The 23100-nt window shown below is 48.9% G+C and overlaps 1 protein-coding gene across 1 annotated transcript in view; it reads right to left on the bottom strand.

The window, feature by feature from the left end:
- LOC137355309 (pro-neuregulin-3, membrane-bound isoform-like) overlaps nt 1-23100 on the bottom strand; it is a 629235-nt gene that overhangs the window by 241289 nt on the left and 364846 nt on the right. The window lies entirely within an intron of this gene.

Below are 23100 nucleotides of genomic sequence, written 5' to 3'. Positions count from 1 at the left end.
TGCTCTCCCCCAATCCAAAACCTTTTTTTTTGCAACTTGTCTATTTCTTTCTCCATAACAAGCTTAAATTGTACCATGTTTTGTGGTCGCTATCACCAAAATGTCCCCCCCACCAACACATCAACCACCTGTCCAGCTTCATTCCCCAGAATTAGGTCCAGCACTGCACCCTGCCTTGTTGGATCCTCTACATATTGAGCTAAAAAGTTCTCCTGTATACATTTTAAGTACTCCACTCCATCTAAGCCCTTAACACGATGACTATCCCAATTAATGTTGGGAAAGTTGAAATCACCTAATATAATTACCCTATTATTTTTACGCACCTCTGCAAATTGAGCACATATTTGCTCCTCAATTTCCCGCTGACTATCTGGGGGTCTCTAATAAACACCTAGCAATGTGGCTGTCCCTTTTTTATTCCTAAACTCTACCCATAAAGCTTCATTTGATGCCCCCTCCAAGATATCATTTCTCCTTACTGCAGTAACTGACTCCTTAACTAATATTGCAATGCCCCCTCCTCTTTTACCCCCTCCTCTGTCTCGCCTGAAGATTCTATATCCTGGGATATTGAGCTGCCAATCCTGTCCCTCCCTCAACCATGTCTCCGTGATGGCTACTATATCACAATTCCACGTGTCAATCATTGCCCTTAACTCATCCGTTTTACCTGTAATACTCCTGGCATTAAAGTAGAGGCCATCCATCCTGGTCTTACTCCCTTGAAACTTACTTCCGTTGTATTCCCTCTGACTGGTTTGCTTTCCTGTGTTCAGCTGTGTCCCTATTCTGCTAGGAGTCTGCGTCCCCTCCCCCTGCCAAATTAGTTTAAACTCCTCCCAACAGCACTAGCAAACCCGCCAGAAAGGATGTTAGTCCCCCTCTGGTTCAGATGTCGACCGTCCCGATTGTACAGGTCCCACCTTCCCCAGAAACAGTCCCAGTGGTCCAGGAATCTAAAAGCCTCCCTCCTGCACCAACTCTTAAGCCACACATTCATCTGTGCTATTCTCCTATTTCTACACTCGCTCGCACGTGGCACTGGGAGTAATCCAGAGATTACAACCTGAGAGGTCCTGCTTTTTAGTCTACTTCCTTTTTCCCTGAATTCTTGATGCAAGAACTCATCCCTCCTTCTACCTATGTCATTGGTACCAACATGTACCATGACTTCTGCCTTATCACCCTCCCCCTTCAGGATGCCCTGCAGCCATTCAGTGACATCCCGGACCCTGGCACCAGGGAGGCAGCACACCATCCTGGAGTGCAGCACTCATAGTGACATCATCATTCACTGCGCAGCCTCAGTTTCATCCTGGACTCCCAACACAGGTAAGATTTTTTATTTTCAATACTGACCAGCAGAGCACTTATCCTGTATGTCCGGCCCAACCCTACTCGACTCGACCTGCACTCGGGCCGACCCGAGCCAAGCCTGAAAGCCGGTCCCGGAAGATGGGCCTGACCTGACCCGAACCCGACACATGTCGTCGGGTCCTGTCGGGCTCGGGTCGGGTTGCAGGCCTCTAAAGCACAGTCCCTCTGACAGTGCAGCACTCCCTCAGTACTGACCGTCTGACAGTGCAGCACTCCCTCAGTACTGACCGTCTGACAGTGCAGCACTCCCTCAGCACAGTCCCTCTGACAGTGCAGCACTCCCTCAGTACTGACCCTCCGACAGTGCAGCACTCCCTCAGTACTGACCCTCCGACAGTGCAGCACTGCCTTAGTACTGACCCTCTGACAGTGCAGCACTCCCATCCGCACTGCCCCACTGACAGTGCAGCACAGCCTCAGTACAGCCCCTCTGACAGTGCAGCACTCCCTCAGTACTGACTCTGTGAGAGTACAGCACTCCCTCAGTACTGACCCTTCAACAGTGCAGCACTCCCTCAGTACTGACCCTCTGACAGTGCAGCACTCCCTCAGCACTGCCCCTCTGACAGTGCAGCACTCACTCAGTACTGCCCGTCTGACAGTGCAGCACTCCCTCAGTACTGCCCCTCTGACAGTGCAGCACTCCCTCAGTACTGCCCCTCTGACAGTGCAGCATTCCCTCAGTACTGCTCCTCTGACAGTGCAGCACTCCCTCAGTACTGCCCATCTGACAGTGCAGCACTCCCTCAGTACTGACCCTCTGACAGTGCAGCACTCCCTCAGTGCTGCTCCTCTGACAGTGCAGCACTCCCTCAGTACAGCCCCTCTGACAGTGCAGCACTCCCTCAGTACTGCCCCTCTGACAGTGCAGCACTCCCTCAGTGCTGCCCCTCTGACAATACAGCACTCCCTCAGTGCTGCTCCTCTGACAGTGCAGCACTCCCTCAGTGTTGCTTCTCTGACAGTGCAGCACTCCCTCAGTGCTGCTCCTCTGACAGTGCAGCACTCCCTCAGTGTTGCTTCTCTGACAGTGCAGCACTCTCTCAGTGCTGCTCCTCTGACAGTGCAGCATTCCCTCAGTACTGCCCCTCTGACAGTGCAGCACTCCCTCAGTGCTGCCCCTCTGACAGTACAGCACTCCCTCAGTACTGCCCCTCTGACAGTGCAGCACTGTACTGGCACTGGGAGTGTCAGTGTGGATTCTGTGCTGAAGCCTCTGGAGTGTGTTGAATGCACAACCCACTCAGTTAAGAGGCAAGCGTGCAGTCATGGAGTCACGGCTAATGTTTGATTTGTAATCGATGGTAGAATGTCATCATAATCTTTATGTCTCTATTAAGGTTTAACCTCAGCTTCCCATTGGTCCATATATGTTGACAAGTTGAAATCCTGGACAAGCCCCTCATATGTAGGAAATATTAATAATAAATGCAGCTCCTGTCAAATTACCACTTAAAATATTAGAAAAAGTGGATTTGAGTACCCTGTGACCTGATGTTCTCTTTGTCGTTCCCTGAAATTAACATACAGGAAAAGAGCTTTGGGATTTATCTTTGTCTGTCGGGTTTCGTATGTCTAAATTAACTTGCTTCTATCTATCCCACATAGATTAGTTGGAAGAAATGTAATTCTGCTAGGTTTATCACCAGCATAACCATGGTGAGCCATTGAGTGAAGTGTACCTAACTATTAGCTACCTGAGAGATTGAAGTCTGGCAATCAGTTATATTCTTCTGATTACATTCATTATGCCACCTCCTGACTCCCCAAAGTCTGTCCACCATCTACAAGGCACAAGTCAGGATTGTGATGGAATACTCTCCACTTGCCTGGATGGGTGCAGCTCCAACAACACTCAAGAAGCTCGACACCATCCAGGACAAAGCAGCCCGCTTGATTGGCACCCCATCTACAAACATTCACTCCATCCACCACTGACGCACAGTGGCAGCAGCATGTACCATCTACAAGATGCACTGCAGAAACTTGCCAAGGCTCCTTAGACAGCACCTTCCAAACCAGCGACCTCTACCAACTAGAAGGACAAGGGCAGCAAATACATGGGAACACCACCACCTGCAAGTTCCCCTCCAAGTCACACACCATCCTGACTTGGAACTATATCACGGTTCCTTCACTGTCGCTGGGTCAAAATCCTGGAACTCCCTTCCTAACAGCACTGTGGGTCTACCTACCCCAAATGGACTGCAGCGGTTCAAGAAGGCAGCTCACCACCACCTTCTCAAGGGCAATTAGGGATGGGCAATAAATGCAGACATCCTGAGAGCATGGTTCCTGTCCAGTTCTGCAGTATTCCTCTGCCTAACATTGCAGTATCCATCCTGTGAGCAACAGTGTTCCCCTCACTCTGTGCTGCATCATCCATTCAGCTACCAAGCCTCTGTACTCTGGAACTCACCCTCATTCTGAATAGGCCTCAGTATCTTCCTATTTGACAGCCTTTCTCTGCCCCTCTTTCTCATTTTGCTTTGATGGTCTGTAATGCACCTTATGGAACTAATGTTACGTTAAAGACATTATATCAACTTAATTGCTTTCTCTCTCTCTCTAATGCTCTGGTGTAATCTCTGGGGTTCATCTGCACCAGTTACTGCTCATGATTATCTATCATCATTATTTGGTAGCCCCTTCCCTGGATTTTACCCTGTTTTTGTACTGTATTTCACTCCTTCCTTTGTCCTGTCATTCATTCTTTATTTCCCCTTTGCGTTATCCTGCATTTCCTATGTAATGTGCCCTCCATTTCCTGTGTAATTTGTCCTGCATGTTGTGTGTAATTTATCCACATTTCCTGTGTATTTGCCCTGTATTTCATGTGTAATGTGTCCTGCATTTCCTGTGTAATTTGTACTGCATTTCCTGTGTAACCTGTCCTGCATTTCCTGTGTAATTTATCCACATTTCCCGTGCAATCTGTCCTGCATTTCCTGTGTAATTTATCCACATTTCCTGTGTATTTGTCCTGCATTTCCTGTGTAATTTATCCACATTTCCCGTGCAATCTGTCCTGCATTTCCTGTGTAATTTATCCACATTTCCTGTATAACTTATCCACATTTCCTGTGTATTTGCCCTGTATTTCATGTGTAATGTGGCCTGCATTTCCTGTGTAATCTGTACTGCATTTCCTGTGTAATCTGTCCTGCATTTCCTGTGTAATTTATCCACATTTGCTGTGTATTTGTCCTGCATTTCCTGTGTAATTTATCCACATTTGCTGTGTATTTGTCCTGCATTTCCTGTGTAATTTATCCACATTTCCTGTGTATTTGTCCTGCATTTCCTGTGTAATTTATCCACATTTGCTGTGTATTTGTCCTGCATTTCCTGTGTAATTTATCCACATTTCCTGTGTATTTGTTCTGCATTTCCTGTGTAATTTATCCACATTTCCCATGCAATCTGTCCTGCATTTCCTGTGTAATTTAGCCACATTTCCTGTGTATTTGTCCTGCATTTCCTGTGTAATTTATCCACATTTCCTGTGTATTTGTCCTGCATTTCCTGTGTAATTTATCCACATTTCCCGTGCAATCTGTCCTGCATTTCCTGTGTAATTTAGCCACATTTCCTGTGTATTTGTCCTGCATTTCCTGTGTAATTTATCCACATTTGCTGTGTATTTGTCCTGCATTTCCTGTGTAATTTATCCACATTTCCTGTGTATTTGTTCTGCATTTTCTGTGTAATTTATCCACATTTCCCATGCAATCTGTCCTGCATTTCCTGTGTAATTTAGCCACATTTCCTGTGTATTTGTCCTGCATTTCCTGTGTAATTTATCCACATTTCCTTGGTAATTTGTCTTGCATTTCCGTGTATTTGATCCCCTAACCTCCCATTCTTAGAAACTTTTGCTCTTTGATTGTCTGCTGACAATATTTTACATTCTGCGCTTTGACTTTGATGTAAATGACTTGATTGTTCTGAAACCTTTCCATAAATATGAACCATCTTACTGTTACATTCTTCCCTTTTCTATTTCACATCTGAAACATTTCGGATTTAGCTGAACAATGTCTGACCATAAAAACTTGAAGCCACAAGATGGCAGAAAATTCATCTCTGTGAATCATTTGAACAGATTTCAGCAGCTGGGAGACTGGAATGTTTGTTTCAATTAGTTTTGTACCTTCCTTTTATTGGGTCTTGCAGTCACTGCTGTGTGTGCAGTGAGACTGGCTCAGTGACAGCTGTCTTAAAGGGAGAATCTGAAAAGACTTTCAGTCCCACCTTCTGCTCACTGTGCTGCTGCTCAAATTGCACTGTCTTCAATAAGGAATCGAGACATAGGATTGGATGAGGAATTGCCCTGTTACTTATCTGTTAGAAGTTAGTAACTGGAACCAGCTTCTATCCTTCTCTAAAAACAAGGGAGAGTGTGTCCTTCCTCGTTTCACTGTGCTGGGAGAGTGTAAGGGTGTAAGGGTGGTGTGTGTGAGGGTGGTTTGTGTGAGGGTGGTATATGTGGGGGTGGTTTGTGTGAGGGTGTGAGGGTGGTGTGTGTGAGGGTGTGAGGGTGGTTTGTGTGAGGGTGTGAGGGTGGTGTGTGTGAGGGTGGTTTGTGTGAGGGTGTGAGGGTGGTTTATGTGAGGGTGGTTTGTGTGAGGGTGGTTTATGTGAGGGTGGTTTGTGTGAGGGTGTGAGGCTGGTTTGTGTGAGGGTGTGAGGGTGGTGTGTGTGAGGGTGGTTTGCGTGAGGGTGTGAGGGTGGTGTGTGTGAGGGTGTGAGGGTGGTTTATGTGAGGGTGGTTTGTGTGATTGTGAGCGTGGTATATGTGAGGGTGGTTAGTGTGAGGGTGTGAGGGTGGTGTGTGTGAGGGTGTGAGGGTGGTTTGTGTGAGGGTGGTGTGTGTGAGGGTGGTTTGCGTGAGGGTGTGAGGGTGGTGTGTGTGAGGGTGTGAGGGTGGTTTGTGTGAGGGTGGCTTATGTGAGGGTGGTTTGTGTGAGGGTGTGAGGCTGGTTTGTGTGAGGGTGTGCGGGTGGTTTATGTGAGGGTGGTTTGTGTGAGGGTGGCTTATGTGAGGGTGGTTTGTGTGAGGGTGTGAGGCTGGTTTGTGTGAGGGTGTGCGGGTGGTTTATGTGAGGGTGGTTTGTGTGAGGGTGTGAGGGTAATTTGTGAGGGTGGTTTGTGTGAGGGTGTGAGGGTGGTGTGTGTGAGGGTGGTTTGTGTGAGGGTGGTATATTTGAGGGTGGTTTGTGTGAGGGTGTGAGGGCGGTTTATGTGAGGGTGGTTTGTGTGAGGGTGGTGTGTGTGAGGGTGTGAGGGTGGTGTGTGTGAGGGTGGTTTGTGTGAGGGTGGTGTGTGTGAGGGTGGTTTATGTGAGGGTGGTTTGTGTGAGGGTGGTTTATGTGAGGGTGGTTTGTGTGAGGGTGTGAGGGTTGTGTGTGTGAGGGGGTTTGTGTGAGGGTGTGAGGGTGGTGTGTGTGAGGGTGGTTTGTGTGAGGGTGGGAGGATGGTGTGTGAGGCTGTGAGGGTGGTGTGTGTGAGGGTGGCTTGTGTGAGGGTGGTTTGTGTGAGGGTGGTTTGTGTGAGGGTGTGAGGGTGGTTTATGTGAGGGTGGTTTGTGTGAGGGAGTGAGGGTGGTTTATGTGAGGGTGGTTTGTGTGAGGGTGTGAGGGTGGTGTGTGTGAGGGTGGTTTGTGTGAGGGTGTGAGGGTGGTGTGTGTGAGGGTGGTTTGTGTGAGGGTGTGAGGGTGGTTTGTGTGAGGGTGGTTTGTGTGAGGGTGGTTTATGTGAGGGTGGTTTGTGTGAGGCTGGTTTGTGTGAGGGTGTGCGGGTGGTTTATGTGAGGGTGGTTTGTGTGAGGGTGGTATATGTGAGGGTGGTTTGTGTGAGGGTGTGAGGGTGGTGTGTGTGAGGGTGTGAGGGTGGTTTGTGTGAGGGTGTGAGGGTGGTGTGTGTGAGGGTGGTTTGCGTGAGGGTGTGAGGGTGGTTTGTGTGAGGGTGTGAGGGTAATTTATGTGAGGGTGGTTTGTGTGAGGGTGTGAGGGTGGTGTGTGTGAGGGTGGTTTGCGTGAGGGTGTGAGGGTGGTGTGTGTGAGGGTGTGAGGGTGGTTTGTGTGAGGGTGGCTTATGTGAGGGTGGTTTGTGTGAGGGTGTGAGGCTCGTTTGTGTGAGGGTGTGCGGGTGGTTTGTGTGAGGGTGGTTTGTGTGAGGGTGGCTTATGTGAGGGTGGTTTGTGTGAGGGTGGTTTGTGTGAGGGTGTGAGGCTGGTTTGTGTGAGGGTGTGCGGGTGGTTTATGTGAGGGTGGTTTGTGTGAGGGTGTGAGGGTAATTTATGTGAGGGTGGTTTGTGTGAGGGTGTGAGGGTGGTGTGTGTGAGGGTGGTTTGTGTGAGGGTGGTATATTTGAGGGTGGTTTGTGTGAGGGTGTGAGGGCGGTTTATGTGAGGGTGGTTTGTGTGAGGGTGGTGTGTGTGAGGGTGTGAGGGTGGTGTGTGTGAGGGTGGTTTGTGTGAGGGTGGTGTGTGTGAGGGTGGTTTATGTGAGGGTGGTTTGTGTGAGGGTGGTTTATGTGAGGGTGGTTTGTGTGAGGGTGTGAGGGTTGTGTGTGTGAGGGGTTTGGTGTGAGGGTGGTGTGTGTGAGGGTGGTTTGTGTGAGGGTGGGAGGATGGTGTGTGAGGCTGTGAGGGTGGTTTGTGTGAGGGTGGTTTGTGTGAGGGTGTGAGGGTGGTTTATGTGGGGGTGGTTTGTGTGAGGGAGTGAGGGTGGTTTATGTGAGGGTGGTTTGTGTGAGGGTGTGAGGGTGGTGTGTGTGAGGGTGGTTTGTGTGAGGGTGTGAGGGTGGTGTGTGTGAGGGTGGTTTGTGTGAGGGTGTGAGGGTGGTTTATGTGAGGGTGGTTTGTGTGAGGGTGGTTTATGTGAGGGTGGTTTGTGTGAGGATGTGAGGCTGGTTTGTGTGAGGGTGTGCGGGTGGTTTATGTGAGGGTGGTTTGTGTGAGGGTGGTATATGTGAGGGTGGTTTGTGTGAGGGTGTGAGGGTGGTGTGTGTGAGGGTGGTTTGCGTGAGGGTGTGAGGGTGGTTTGTGTGAGGGTGTGAGGGTAATTTATGTGAGGGTGGTTTGTGTGAGGGTGTGAGGGCGGTGTGTGTGAGGGTGGTTTGTGTGAGGGTGGTATATTTGAGGGTGGTTTGAGTGAGGGTGTGAGGGTGGTGTGTGTGAGGGTGTGAGGGTGGTTTGTGTGAGGGTGTGAGGGCGGTTTATGTGAGGGTGGTTTGTGTGAGGGTGGTGTGTGTGAGGGTGGTTTGTGTGAGGGTGGTTTATGTGAGGGTGGTTTGTGTGAGGGTGTGAGGGTTGTGTGTGTGAGGGGGTTTGTGTGAGGGTGGGAGGATGGTGTGTGTGAGGCTGTGAGGGTGGCGTGTGTGAGGGTGGCTTGTGTGAGGGTGGTTTGTGTGAGGGTGGTTTGTGTGAGGGTGTGAGGGTGGTTTATGTGAGGGTGGTTTGTGTGAGGGAGTGAGGGTGGTTTATGTGAGGGTGGTTTGTGTGAGGGTGTGAGGGTGGTGTGTGTGAGGGTGGTTTGTGTGAGGGTGTGAGGATGGTGTGTGTGAGGCTGTGAGGGTGGTGTGTGTGAGGGTGTGAAGGTGGTTTGTGTGAGGGTGTGAATGTGGATTGTGTGAGGGTGTGAGGCTGTGAAGGTGGTGTATGTGAGGGTTTGAGGGTGGTTTGTGTGATGGTGTGAGGGTGGCTTGTGTGAGGCTGGTGTGTGTGAGGGTGGATTGTGTGAGGGTGGTGTATGTAAGGGTGTGAGGGTGGTTTGTGTGAGGGTATGAGGGTGATATATGTGAGGGTGGTTTGTGTGAGGGTGTGAGGGTGGTTTGTTTGAGGGTGTGAGGGTGGTTTGTGTGAGGGTGTTGTGTGTGAGGGTGTGAGGCTGTGAAGGTGGTGTATGTGAGGGTTTGAGGATGGTTTGTGTGATGGTGTGAGGGTGGTTTGTGTGAGGCTGGTGTGTGTGAGGGTGGATTGTGTGAGGGTGGTGTATGTAAGGGTGTGAGGGTGGTGTATGTGAGGGTTTGAGGGTGGTTTGTGTGAGGGTGTGTGGGTGGTTTGTTTGAGGGTGTGAGGGTGGTGTGTGTGAGGGTGTGAGGGTGGTTTGTGTGAGGGTGTGTGGGTGGTTTGTTTGAGGGTGTGAGGGTGGTTTATGTGAGGGTGGTGTATGTGAGGGTTTGAGGGTGGTTTGTGTGAGGGTGTGTGGGTGGTTTGTTTGAGGGTGTGAGGGTGGTTTATGTGAGGGTGGTGTGTGTGAGGGTGTGAGGGTGGTCTGTGTGAGAATGTGTGGGTGGTTTGTTTGAGGGTGTGAGGGTGGTTTATGTGAGGATGGTGTGTGTGAGGGTGGTTTATAGAGTCATAGAGTCGTACAGCATAGAAACAGGCCCTTCGGCCCACCGTGTCCATGCTGACCATAATGCCTATCTATACTAATCCCACCTGCCTGCATTAATTCCATATCCCTCTATGCCTTGCTCATTCAAGTACCTGTCCAGATGCCTCTTAAATGTTGCTACTGTTCCTGCCTCCACCACCTCCTCAGGCAGCTCATTCCAGATACCCAGTATTCTTTGTGTGAAAAATTTACCCCTTTGATCCCCTTTAAACCTCCTCCCTCTCACCTTAAATCTATGCCCTCTAGTTTTAGTCACCCCTACCATGGGAAACAGACTCTGGCTATCTACCCTATCTATGCCTCTCATAATTTTATATACCTCTATCATGTCCCCTCTCAGCCTCCTTCGCTCCAGGGAAAACAGACCCAGCCTATCCAATCTCTCTTTATAACTCAGGCCCTCCAAACCAGGCAACATCCTTGTGAATCTTTTCTGCACCCTCTCTAGCTTAATCACATCTTTCCTGTAGTGCGGTGACCAGAACTGCACACAGTACTCCAAATGCAGCCTAGCCAACGTTATGTACAATTGTAACATGACGTCCCTACTCTCGTACTCAATGCCTCGGCCGATGAAGGCAAGCATGCCATACGCCTTCTTCACTACCCTGTCTACCTGTGTTGCCACTTTCAGGGAACTATATACTTGCAGCCCAAGGTCTCTCTGCTCAACAACACTCCCCAGGGCCCTGCCATTCACTGTATATGTCCTGCCCTGGTTTAACTTCCCAAATGCATCACTTCACACTTGTCTGCGTTAAATTCCATTTGCCAATCCCTTGCCCACTTTCCCAGTTTATCTATATCCTGTTGTAACCTTAGACAACCTTCTTCACTGTCCACTATACCACCAATTTTGGTGTCATCGGCAAACTTACTAATCATGCCCCCGACATTCACATCCAAGTCATTAATATATATGACAAACAACAGAGGGCCCAGCACCGATTCCTGCGGCACACCACTGGTCACTGGCCTCCAATCTGAAAAACAACCCTCCACTACCACCCTCTGCCTCCGATCACCAAGACAATTTTGTATCCAATTGGCTAGTTCACCCTGGATCCCATGTGTTTGAACCTTCTGGTCCAGCCAATCATGCGGGACCTTGTCAAAGGCCTTGCTAAAGTCCATGTAGACAACGTCCATCACCCTGCCCTCGTCAATCCTCTTGGTCACCTCCTCGAAAAACTCAATCAAATTGGTGAGACATGATTTCCCACGCACAAACCTATGCTGACTATCCCTAATCAGACCAAGCCTTTCCAAATGCATATAAATCCTGTCTCTCAGAATCCCTTCCAATAACTTTCCCACCACTGATGTAAGGCTCATTGGGTGTGAGGGTGGTGTGTGTGAGAGAGTGGGAGGGTGTTGTATGTGAGGGTGGCTTGTGTGAGGGTGTGAGGGTGGTTTGTGTGAGGGTGGTTTGTGTGAGGGTGTGAAGGTATGAGTGTGGATTGTGTGAGGGTTTGAGGGTGTGAGCATGGATTGTGTGAGGGTGGTTTGTGTGAGGGTGTGAAGGTATGAGTGTGGATTGTGTGAGGGTTTGAGGGTGTGAGCATGGATTGTGTGAGGGTGGTTTGTGTGAGGGTGTGAGGGTTGTGTGTGTGAGGGTGGTGTGTGTGTGGGTGGTTTGTGTGAGCGTGTGAGGGTGGTATATGTGAGGGTGGTTTGTGTGAGGGTGTGAGGGTGGTGTGTGTGAGGGTGTGAGGGTGGTATATGTGAGGGTGGTTTGTGTGAGGGTGTGAGGGTGGTTTGTGTGAGGGTGTGAGGGTGGTGTGTGTGAGGGTGTGAGGGTGGTTTGTGTGAGGGTGGTTTGTGCGAGGGTGTGAGGGTGGTGTGTGTGAGGGTGTGAGGGTGATTTGTGTGAGGGTGGTTTGTGTGAGGGTGTGAGGGTGGTTTGTGTGAGGGTGTGAGGGTGGTTTGTGTGAGGGTGGTGTGTGTGTGGGTGGTTTGTGTGAGCGTGTGAGGGTGGTATATGTGAGGGTGGTTTGTGTGAGGGTGTGAGGGTGGTGTGTGTGAGGGTGTGAGGGTGGTATATGTGAGGGTGGTATGTGTGAGGGTGTGAGGGTGGTTTGTGTGAGGGTGTGAGGGTGGTGTGTGTGAGGGTGTGAGGGTGGTTTGTGTGAGGGTGGTTTGTGCGAGGGTGTGAGGGTGGTGTGTGTGAGGGTGTGAGGGTGATTTGTGTGAGGGTGGTTTGTGTGAGGGTGTGAGGGTGGTTTGTGTGAGGGTGTGAGGATGGTGTGTGTGAGGGTGTGAGGGTGGTGTGTGTGAGGGTGTGAGGGTGGTATATGTGAGGGTGGTTTGTGTGAGGGTGTGAGGGTGGTTTGTGTGAGGGTGTGAGGGTGGTGTGTGTGAGGGTGTGAGGGTGGTTTGTGTGAGGGTGGTTTGTGCGAGGGTGTGAGGGTGGTGTGTGTGAGGGTGTGAGGGTGATTTGTGTGAGGGTGGTTTGTGTGAGGGTGTGAGGGTGGTTTGTGTGAGGGTGTGAGGATGGTGTGTGTGAGGGTGTGAGGGTGGTGTGTGTGAGGGTGTGAGGGTGGTTTGTGTGAGGGTGGTATATGTGAGGGTGGTTTGTGTGAGGGTGGTGTGTGTGAGGGTGTGAGGGTGGTGTGTGTGAAGGGTGTGAGGGTGGTATATGTGAGGGTGGTTTGTGTGAGGGTGTGAGGGTGGTTTGTGTGAGGGTGTGAGGGTGGTGGGTGTGAGGGTGGTATATGTGAGGGTGGTATATGTGAGGGTGGTTTGTGTGAGGGTGTGAGGGTGGTTTGTGTAAGGGTGGTTTGTGTGAGGGTGTGAGGGTGGTTTGTGTGAGGGTGTGAGGGTGGTGTGTGTGAGGGTGTGAGGGTGGTTTGTGTGAGGGTGGTTTGTGTGAGGGTGTGAGGGTGGTTTGTGTGAGGGTGTGAGGATGGTGTGTGTGAGGGTGTGAGGGTGGTGTGTGTGAGGGTGTGAGGGTGGTTTGTGTGAGGGTGTGAGGGTGGTATATGTGAGGGTGGTTTGTGTGAGGGTGTGAGGGTGGTGTGTGTGAGGGTGTGAGGGTGGTGTGTGTGAGGGTGTGAGGGTGGTATATGTGAGGGTGGTTTGTGTGAGGGTGTGAGGGTGGTGTGTGTGAGGGTGTGAGGGTGGTATATGTGAGGGTGGTTTGTGTGAGGGTGTGAGGGTGGTTTGTGTGAGGGTGGTTTGTGTGAGGGTGTGAGGGTGGTGTGTGTGAGGGTGTGAGGGTGGTTTGTGTGAGGGTGTGAGGATGGTTTGTGTGAGGGTGTGAGGGTGGTTTGTGTGAGGGTGTGAGGATGGTGTGTGAGGGTGGTATATGTGAGGGTGGTTTGTGTGAGGGTGTGAGGGTGGTGTGTGTGAGGGTGTGAGGATGGTGTGTGTGAGGGTGGTTTGTGTGAGGGTGTGAGGATGGTGTGTGTGAGGGTCTGAGGGTGGTATATGTGAGGGTGTGAGGGTGGTGTGTGTGATGGTGTGAGGGTGGTTTGTGTGAGGGTGTGAGGGTGGTTTGTGTGAGGGTGTGAGGGTGGTATATGTGAGGGTGGTTTGTGTGAGGGTGTGAGGGTGGTGTGTGTGAGGGTGTGAGGGTGGTATATGTGAGGGTGGTTTGTGTGAGGGTGGTGTGTGTGAGGGTGTGAGGGTGGTGTGTGTGAGTGTGTGAGGGTGGTGTGTGTGAGGGTGTGAGGGTGGTTTGTGTGAGGGTGTGAGGGTGGTTTGTGTGAGGGTGTTTTGTGTGAGGGTGTGAGGGTGGTGTGTGTGAGGGTGTGAGGGTGGTTTGTGTGAGGGTGTGAGGGTGGTATATGTGAGGGTGGTTTGTGTGAGGGTGTGAGGGTGGTGTGTGTGAGGGTGTGAGGGTGGTTTGTGTGAGGGTGTGAGGGTGTGAGGATGGTTTGTGTGAGTGTGTGAGGGTGGTATATGTGAGGGTGGTTTGTGTGAGGGTGTGAGGGTGGTGTGTGTGAGGGTGTGAGGGTGGTTTGTGTGAGGGTGTGAGGGTGGTGTGTGTGAGGGTGTGAGGGTGGTGTGTGTGAGGGTGTGAGCTTGGTATATGTGAGGGTGGTTGGTGTGAGGGTGGTTTGTGTGAGGGTGTGAGGGTGGTTTGTGTGAGGGTGTGAGGGTGGTGTGTGTGAGGGTGTGAGGGTGGTTTGTGTGAGGGTGTGAGGGTGGTGTGTGTGAGGGTGTGAGGGTGGTGTGTGTGAGGGTGTGAGGGTGGTATATGTGAGGGTGGTTGGTGTGAGGGTGGTTTGTGTGAGGGTGTGAGGGTGGTTTGTGTGAGGGTGTGAGGATGGTGTGTGCGGTTGTGCCTTGATAACGGATTTAGAGAAAAGCCATTTCAGGGGGCCTACACTTGCAAGCAAAGTACAATGAACCCTTTCATATTTTACGAAAACATTTTGCAATCACAGAATGCCATGTTAGACCATATTCCTTTATGGATTATAGCTGCGATAAGGAGCACTAAGAATGTTCCAGATCAATCCCACAGTGATTGTGTGGCTGGTTGGGTGATGAATGTCCCCATCTACTAGCATTAACCCCTGGACAGAGGGAGAAAGGAAGTATTAATGGGATTAGCATCCTTGAAAATTGATAAATCACCAGGGCCAGATGAAATGTATCCTAGGCTATTAAAGGAAGCAAGAGAGGAAATAGCAGAGGGTCTGACCATCATTTTCCAGTCCTCACTGGATACAGGTGTGGTGCCGGAGGATTGGGGAATTGCTAACGTTGTACCTCTGTTTAAAAAGGGAGCAAAGGATAGACTGAATAATTACAGGCTAGTCAGTCTAACCTCAGTAGTGGGCAAATTATTGGAATCTATTCTGAGATACAGGATAAACTGTCACTTAGAAAGGCACAGGTTAATCAAGGATAGTCAGCATGGATTTGTTAAGGGAAAATCTTGTCTGAATAACTTGATCGATTTGTTTTGAAGGAAGTTAGATGAGGGTAGTGCAGTTGATGTGGTCTACATGGATTTTAGCAAGGCTTTTGACAAGGTCCCACATGGCAGACTGGTTAAAAAATAAAATCCCATGGGATCCAGGGAAATGCAGCAAGATGGTGTAAAGCTATTGCAGAAAATACGGAAGTATGGGATTGAAGGTGATTTAGTGCTTTGGATCAGAAATTGGCTAGCTGAAAGAAGACAGAGGGTGGTGGTTGATGGCAAATGTTCATCCTGGAGTTTAGTTTCTAGTGGTGTACCGCAAGGATCTGTTTTGGGGCCACTGCTGTTTGTCATTTTTATAAATGACCTGGAAGAGGGTGTAGAAGGGTGGGTTAGTAAATTTGTGGATGACACAAAGGTCGGTGGAGTTGTGGATAGTGCCGAAGGATGTTGTAGGTTACAGAGGGACATAGATAGGCTGCAGAGCTGGGCTGAGAGATGGCAAATGGAGTTTAATGCGGAAAAGTGTGAGGTGATTCACTTTGGAAGGAGTAACAGCAATGCAGAGTACTGGGCTAATGGGAAGATTCTTGGTAGTGTAGATGAGCAGAGAGATCTTGGTGTCCAGGTACATAAATCCCTGAAAGTTGCCACCCAGGTTAATAGGGCTGTTAAGAAGGCATATGGTGTGTTAGCTTTTATTAGTAGGGGAATCGAGTTTTGGAGCCACGAGGTCATGCTGCAGCTGTACAAAACTCTGGTGAGGCCGCACCTGGAGTATTGCGTGCAGTTCTGGTCACCGCATTATAGGAAGGATGTGGAAGCTTTGGAAAGGGTGCAGAGGAGATTTACTAGGATGTTGCCTGGTATGGAGGGAAGGTCTTACGAGGAAAGGCTGAGGGACTTGAGGTTGTTTTCGTTAGAGAGAAGGAGGAGGAGAGGTGACTTAATAGAGACATATAAGATAATCAGAGGGTTAGATAGGGTGGATAGTGAGAGTCTTTTTCCTCGGATGGTGATGGCAAACACGAGGGAACATAGCTTTAAGTTGAGGGGTGATAGATATAGGACAGATGTGAGAGGTAGTTTCTTTACTCAGAGAGTAGTAGGGGCGTGGAACGCCCTGCCTGCAACAGTAGTAGACTCGCCAACTTTAAGGGCATTTAAGTGGTCATTGGATAGATATATGGATGAAAATGGAATAGTGTAGGTCAGATGGTTTCACAGGTCGGCGCAACATCGAGGGCCGAAGGGCCTGTACTGCGCTGTAATGTTCTATGTTCTATGGATACAAAATTGGCTCAGTGGCAGGAAACAAAGGGTAATTGTTGACGAGTGTTTTAGTGACTGGAGGGCTGTTTCCAGTGGCGTTCTGCAGGGCTCAGTACTGGGTCCCCTGCTTTTTGTGGTATATATTAACGATTTGGATGTAAATGTAGGGGGTATGATCAAGAAATTTGCGGACAACACAAAGATTGGCCATGTGGTAGATAGCAAGGAGGGATACTATAGACTGCAGGAAGATATTGATCGTCTGGTCAGATGGACAGAAAAGTGGCAAATGGAATTCAACTTGGAGAAGTGTGAGGTGATGCATTTGGGGAGGTCAAACAAGGCAAAGGAATACACGATTAATGGGAAAATACTGAGAAGTGTAGAGGAAGTGAGGGACCTTGGAGTGAATGTCCACAGATCCCTGAAGGTAGCAGGACAGGTCGATAGGGTGGTTAAGAAGGCATATGGAATCCTTTCCTTTATTAGCCGAGGTATAGAATATAAGAGCAAGGAGGTTATGCTGGAACTGTATAACTCATTGGTTAGGCCACAACTTGAGTACTGTGTGCAGTTCTGGTCACCTCATTACAGAAAGAATGTAATTGCACTAGAGAGGGTACAGAGGAGATTTACGAGGATGTTGCCAGGACTGGAAAAATGCAGCTATGAGGAAAGATTGGATAGGCCGGGGTTGTTCTCCTTGGAAAGGAGAAGGCTGAGGGGAGATCTGATTGAAATGTACAAAATTTTGAGTGGCCTGGATAGAGGGGAGGTGAAGGGTCTATTCACCTTTGCAGGGAGGTCAGTGACTAGGGGGCATAGATTTAAAGTGATTGGTGGAAAAATTAGAGGGGAGATGAGGAAACACTTCTTCACCCAGAGGGTGGTGGGGGTCTGGAACTCACTGCCTGAAAGGGTAGTTGAGGCAGAGACACTCAACTCATTTAAAAGGAGTCTGGATATGTCCCTCAAGTGCCGTAATCTGCAGGGCTACGGACCAAATGCTGAAAGGTGGGATTAGAATAGGTGGATCGTTTTTCGGCCAGCACAGACATGATGGGCCAAGTGGCCTCTTTCTGTGCCTTAAACTTTCTATGATTCTATGATAGACCCTGCAGTGTATTGTGTTAGTGACACTGTGAGCTCACACACACAATCGCACTCAAACACCCAGTCATACATACAAATCCTCGCACACACAAACACACACACACTCACACTCAGTCACTCACACACACACACACTAACACCCCTCCCAGCATTCACACACACACATTCACACACACAAACATACACTCACACACACACATACTCACATACGCATACAGATACAGAAACACAGACACAGACACTCACACACTTACCAACAGACACACACATACAGACTCACACCCCTCCCAGCGTCACACTCACACACATAGCGTCACTGACAATGGGAGCTATCTGCAGGATATTCCCAGTTACCATTTATTCAGCAAAATTAAAGAGCCATAGTCAGCTCCCAGCATTCAGAGCAGACACTGGAGAGAAATTAAACTTCCCTTCAACAGTTGAAATATTGGAGCCAACACACAATCTGTACTAATGCTTTGTCTTTCAACACACCATTAACATATTGTTTGCCTTTGCTCCGTGACTTTTTGGTCAGCTATGTGGCCTGGTCCAATCTCGACCTCCTTTGTTATCTCTTGCCCCACCCCCCGGCTCACCTACTTATAACCTTTGACATTTCTAATATTTGTCAGTTCCGAAGAAGGGTCACTGACCCGAAACGTTAACTCTGCTTCTCTTTTCACAGATGCTGCCAGACCTGCTGAGTGATTCCAGCATTTCTTGTTTTTATTATACACAGTCACTAATCTCATTTATATACTGCTCCAGTACAGAGGCAGGAGTCCTGCTCCCTACGATATAACTCTGTCTAGATAACATTTCATCAATAGTTACCTGAAAGTCCCTACTGAGTGTACAGACCCGAGCACACTTTGACCATGACCCTATAAATAACCCCATAACCCTGACAATGCGGATAACCCCTGATCCCGTGTGTAACCCTTCATCCCGTGTGTAAATCACTGATCCCGTGTGTAAACTCTGATCCCGTGTGTAACCCCTGAGCTGTATGTAAACTCTGATCCTGTGTGTAAACTCTGATCCCGTGTGTAAACCCTGATCCTGTGTGTAAACTCTGATCCCGTGTGTAAACCCTGATCCTGTGTGTAAACTCTGATCCTGTGTGTAAACTCTGATCCTGTGTGTAAACTCTGATCCTGTGTGTAAACCCTGAGCTGTAAGTAAACTCTGATCCCGTGTGCAAACTCTGATCCTGTGTGTAAACTCTGATCCTGTGTGTAAACCCTGATCCTGTGTGTAAACTCTGATCCTGTGTGTAAACCCTGAGCTGTAAGTAAACTCTGATCCCGTGTGTAAACTCTGATCCTGTGTGTAAACCCTGATCCCGTGTGTAAACCCTGAGCTGTAAGTAAACTCTGATCCCGTGTGTAAACTCTGATCCCGTGTGTAAACCCTGATCCCGTGTGTAAACCCTGAGCTGTAAGTAAACTCTGATCCCGTGTGTAAACTCTGATCCTGTGTGTAAACCCTGATCCTGTGTGTAAACTCTGATCCTGTGTGTAAACCCTGAGCTGTAAGTAAACTCTGATCCCGTGTGTAAACTCTGATCCTGTGTGTAAACCCTGATCCCGTGTGTAAACCCTGAGCTGTAAGTAAACTCTGATCCCGTGTGTAAACTCTGATCCCGTGTGTAAACCCTGATCCCGTGTGTAAACCCTGAGCTGTAAGTAAACTCTGATCCCGTGTGTAAACTCTGATCCCGTGTGTAAACCCTGAGCTGTGTGTAAACCCTGATCACGTGTGTAAACCTGAGCTGTATGTAAACTCTGATCCCGTGTGTAAACTCTGATCCTGTGTGTAAACCCTGATCCCGTGTGTAAACCATGAGCTGTGTGTAAACCCTGATCACGTATGTAAACTCTGATCCTGTGTGTAAACCCTGATCCCGTGTGTAAACCCTGAGCTGTGTGTAAACCATGATCCCGTGTGTAAACCCTGAGCTGTATGTAAACTCTGATCCTGTGTGTAAACCCTGATCCCGTGTGTAAACCCTGAGCTGTGTGTAAACCCTGATCCCGTGTGTAAACCCTGATCCCGTGTGTAAACCCTGAGCTGTGTGTAAACTCTGATCCTGTGTGTAACCCCTGATCCCGTGTGTAAACCCTGAGCTGTGTGTAAACCATGATCCCGTGTGTAAACCCTGAGCTGTATGTAAACTCTGATCCTGTGTGTAAACCCTGATCCCGTGTGTAAACCCTGAGCTGTGTGTAAACTCTGATCCTGTGTGTAAACCCTGATCCCGTGTGTAAACCCTGAGCTGTATGTAAACTCTGATCCTGTGTGTAAACTCTGATCCCGTGTGTAAACCCTGATCCTGTGTGTAAACTCTGATCCTGTGTGTAAACCCTGATCCTGTGTGTAAACCCTGATCCCGTGTGTAAACCCTGATCCCGTGTGTAAACCCTGAGCTGTATGTAAACTCTGATCCCGTGTGTAAACTCTGATCCTGTGTGTAAACCCTGATCCCGTGTGTAAACCCTGAGCTGTAAGTAAACTCTGATCCCGTGTGTAAACTCTGATCCTGTGTGTAAAACCTGATCCCGTGTGTAAACCCTGAGCTGTAAGTAAACTCTGATCCCGTGTGTAAACTCTGATCCCGTGTGTAAACCCTGAGCTGTGTGTAAACCCTGATCACGTGTGTAAACCTGAGCTGTATGTAAACTCTGATCCCGTGTGTAAACTCTGATCCTGTGTGTAAACCCTGATCCCGTGTGTAAACCATGAGCTGTGTGTAAACCCTGATCACGTATGTAAACTCTGATCCTGTGTGTAAACCCTGATCCCGTGTGTAAACCCTGAGCTGTGTGTAAACCATGATCCCGTGTGTAAACCCTGAGCTGTATGTAAACTCTGATCCTGTGTGTAAACCCTGATCCCGTGTGTAAACCCTGAGCTGTGTGTAAACTCTGATCCTGTGTGTAAACACTAATCCCGTGTGTAAACGCTGAGCTGTATGTAAACTCTGATCCTGTGTGTAAACACTGATCCCGTGTGTAAACCCTGATTCGGTGTGTAAACCCTGATCCTGTGTGTAAACACTGATCCTGTGTGTAAACCCTGATCCCGTGTGTAAACCCTGAGCTGTGTGTAAACCCTGATCCCGTGTGTAAACCCTGAGCTGTATGTAAACTCTGATCCTGTGTGTCAACCCTGATCCCGTGTGTAAACCCTGAGCTGTATGTAAACTCTGATCCCGTGTGTAAACCCTGATCCCGTGTGTAAACCCTGAGCTGTATGTAAACTCTGATCCTGTGTGTAAACCCTGATCCCGTGTGTAAACCCTGAGCTGTATGTAAACCCTGATCCCGTGTGTAAACCCTGAGCTGTATGTAAACTCTGATCCCGTGTGTAAACCCTGATCCCGTGTGTAAACTCTGATCCCGTGTGTAAACCCTGAGCTGTATGTAAACTCTGATCCTGTGTGTAAACCCTGATCCCGTGTGTAAACCCTGAGCTGTATGTAAACTCTGATCCTGTGTGTAAACACTGATCCCGTGTGTAAACCCTGATTTGGTGTGTAAACCCTGAGCCGTATGTAAACTCTGATCCCGTGTGTAAACACAGATCCTGTGTGTAAACCCTGATCCTGTGTGTAAACACAGATCCTGTGTGTAAACCCTGAGCTGTGTGTAAACTCTGATCCCATGTGTAAACCCTGAGCTGTGTGTAAACTCTGATCCCGTGTGTAAACACTGATCCTGTGTGGAAACCCTGATCCCGTGTGTAAACTCTGATCCCGTGTGTAAACCCTGACCTGTGTGTAAACTCTGATCCCGTGTGTAAACTCTGATCCCGTGTGTAAACCCTGATCCCGTGTGTAAACCCTGATCCCGTGTGTAAACCCTGAGCTGTGTGTAAACCCTGATCCCGTGTGTAAACCCTGATCCCGTGTGTAAACCCTGATCCCGTGTGTAAACCCTGAGCTGTGTGCAAACTCTGATCCCGTGTGTAAACCCTGATCCTGTGTGTAAACCCTGATCCTGTGTGTAAACTCTGATCCCGTGTGTAAACCCTGATCCTGTGTGTAAACCCTGATCCTGTGTGTAAACTCTGATCACGTGTGTAAACCCTGAGCTGTGTGTAAACTCTGATCCCGAATGTAAACCCTGATCCTGTGTGTAAACTCTGATCCTGTGTGTAAACTCTGATCCCGTGTGTAAACCCTGATCCTGTGTGTAAACTCTGATCCCGTGTGTAAACTCTGATCCTGTGTGTAAACCCTGATCTCGTGTGTAAACCCTGATCCCGTGTGTAAACCCTGAGCTGTATGTAAACTCTGATCCCATGTGTAAACCATAAGCTGTATGTAAACTCTGATCCCATGTGTAAACTCTGATCCCGTGTATAAACCCTGAGCTGTGTGTAAACTCTGATCACGTGTGTAAACTCTGATCCCATGTGTAAACTCTGATCCCGTGTGCAAACTCTGATCCCGTGTGTAAACCCTGAGCTGTGTGTAAACTCTGATCACGTGTGTAAACTCTGATCCCGTGTGTAAACCCTGAGCTGTGTGTAAACCCTGATCCCGTGTGTAAACTCTGATCACGTGTGTAAACCCTGAGCTGTATGTAAACTCTGATCAATTGTGTAAATTCTGATCCTGTGTGTAAACCCTGAGCTGTGTGTAAACCCTGATCCCATGTGTAAACCCTGAGCTGTATGTAAACTCTGATCCCGTGGATAAACTCTGATCCCGTGTGTAAACCCTGATCTCGTGTGTAAACCCTGATCCCGTGTGTAAACCCTGAGCTGTGTGTAAACTCTGATCACGTGTGTAAATTCTGATCCTGTGTGTAAACCCTGATCCTGTGTGTAAACCCTGATCCCATGTGTAAACCCTGAGCTGTGTGTAAACTCTGATCACGTGTGTAAATTCTGATCCTGTGTGTAAACCCTGAGCTGTGTGTAAACCCTGATCCCATGTGTAAACCCTGAGCTGTATGTAAACTCTGATCCCGTGTGTAAACTCTGATCCCGTGTGTAAACCCTGATCTCGTGTGTAAACCCTGAGCTGTGTGTAAACCCTGAGCTGTGTGTAAACCCTGATCCCGTGTGTAAACTCTGATCCTGTGTGTAAACCCTGAGCTGCATGTAAACTCTGATCTCGTGTGTAAACCCTGAGCTGCGTGTAAACTCTGATCCCGTGTGTAAACCCTGAGCTGTGTGTAAACCCTGATCACGTGTGTAAACCTGAGCTGTATGTAAACTCTGATCCCGTGTGTAAACTCTGATCCTGTGTGTAAACCCTGATCCCGTGTGTAAACCATGAGCTGTGTGTAAACCCTGATCACGTATGTAAACTCTGATCCTGTGTGTAAACCCTGATCCCGTGTGTAAACCCTGAGCTGTGTGTAAACCATGATCCCGTGTGTAAACACTAATCCCGTGTGTAAACGCTGAGCTGTATGTAAACTCTGATCCTGTGTGTAAACACTGATCCCGTGTGTAAACCCTGATTCGGTGTGTAAACCCTGATCCTGTGTGTAAACACTGATCCTGTGTGTAAACCCTGATCCCGTGTGTAAACCCTGAGCTGTGTGTAAACCCTGATCCCGTGTGTAAACCCTGATCTCGTGTGTAAACCCTGATCCCGTGTGTAAACCCTGAGCTGTGTGTAAACTCTGATCACGTGTGTAAATTCTGATCCTGTGTGTAAACCCTGAGCTGTGTGTAAACCCTGATCCCATGTGTAAACCCTGAGCTGTATGTAAACTCTGATCCCGTGTGTAAACTCTGATCCCGTGTGTAAACCCTGATCTCGTGTGTAAACCCTGAGCTGTGTGTAAACCCTGAGCTGTGTGTAAACCCTGATCCCGTGTGTAAACTCTGATCCTGTGTGTAAACCCTGAGCTGCATGTAAACTCTGATCTCGTGTGTAAACCCTGAGCTGCGTGTAAACTCTGATCCCGTGTGTAAACCCTGAGCTGTGTGTAAACCCTGATCACGTGTGTAAACCTGAGCTGTATGTAAACTCTGATCCCGTGTGTAAACTCTGATCCTGTGTGTAAACCCTGATCCCGTGTGTAAACCATG

The sequence above is a fragment of the Heterodontus francisci genome, chromosome 42 (assembly GCF_036365525.1).
Source record: "Heterodontus francisci isolate sHetFra1 chromosome 42, sHetFra1.hap1, whole genome shotgun sequence".
Classification (NCBI taxonomy): domain Eukaryota; kingdom Metazoa; phylum Chordata; class Chondrichthyes; order Heterodontiformes; family Heterodontidae; genus Heterodontus; species Heterodontus francisci.
Note: the sequence above shows the minus strand (reverse complement) of the source record. Positions and strands in the feature narration are given on the sequence as shown.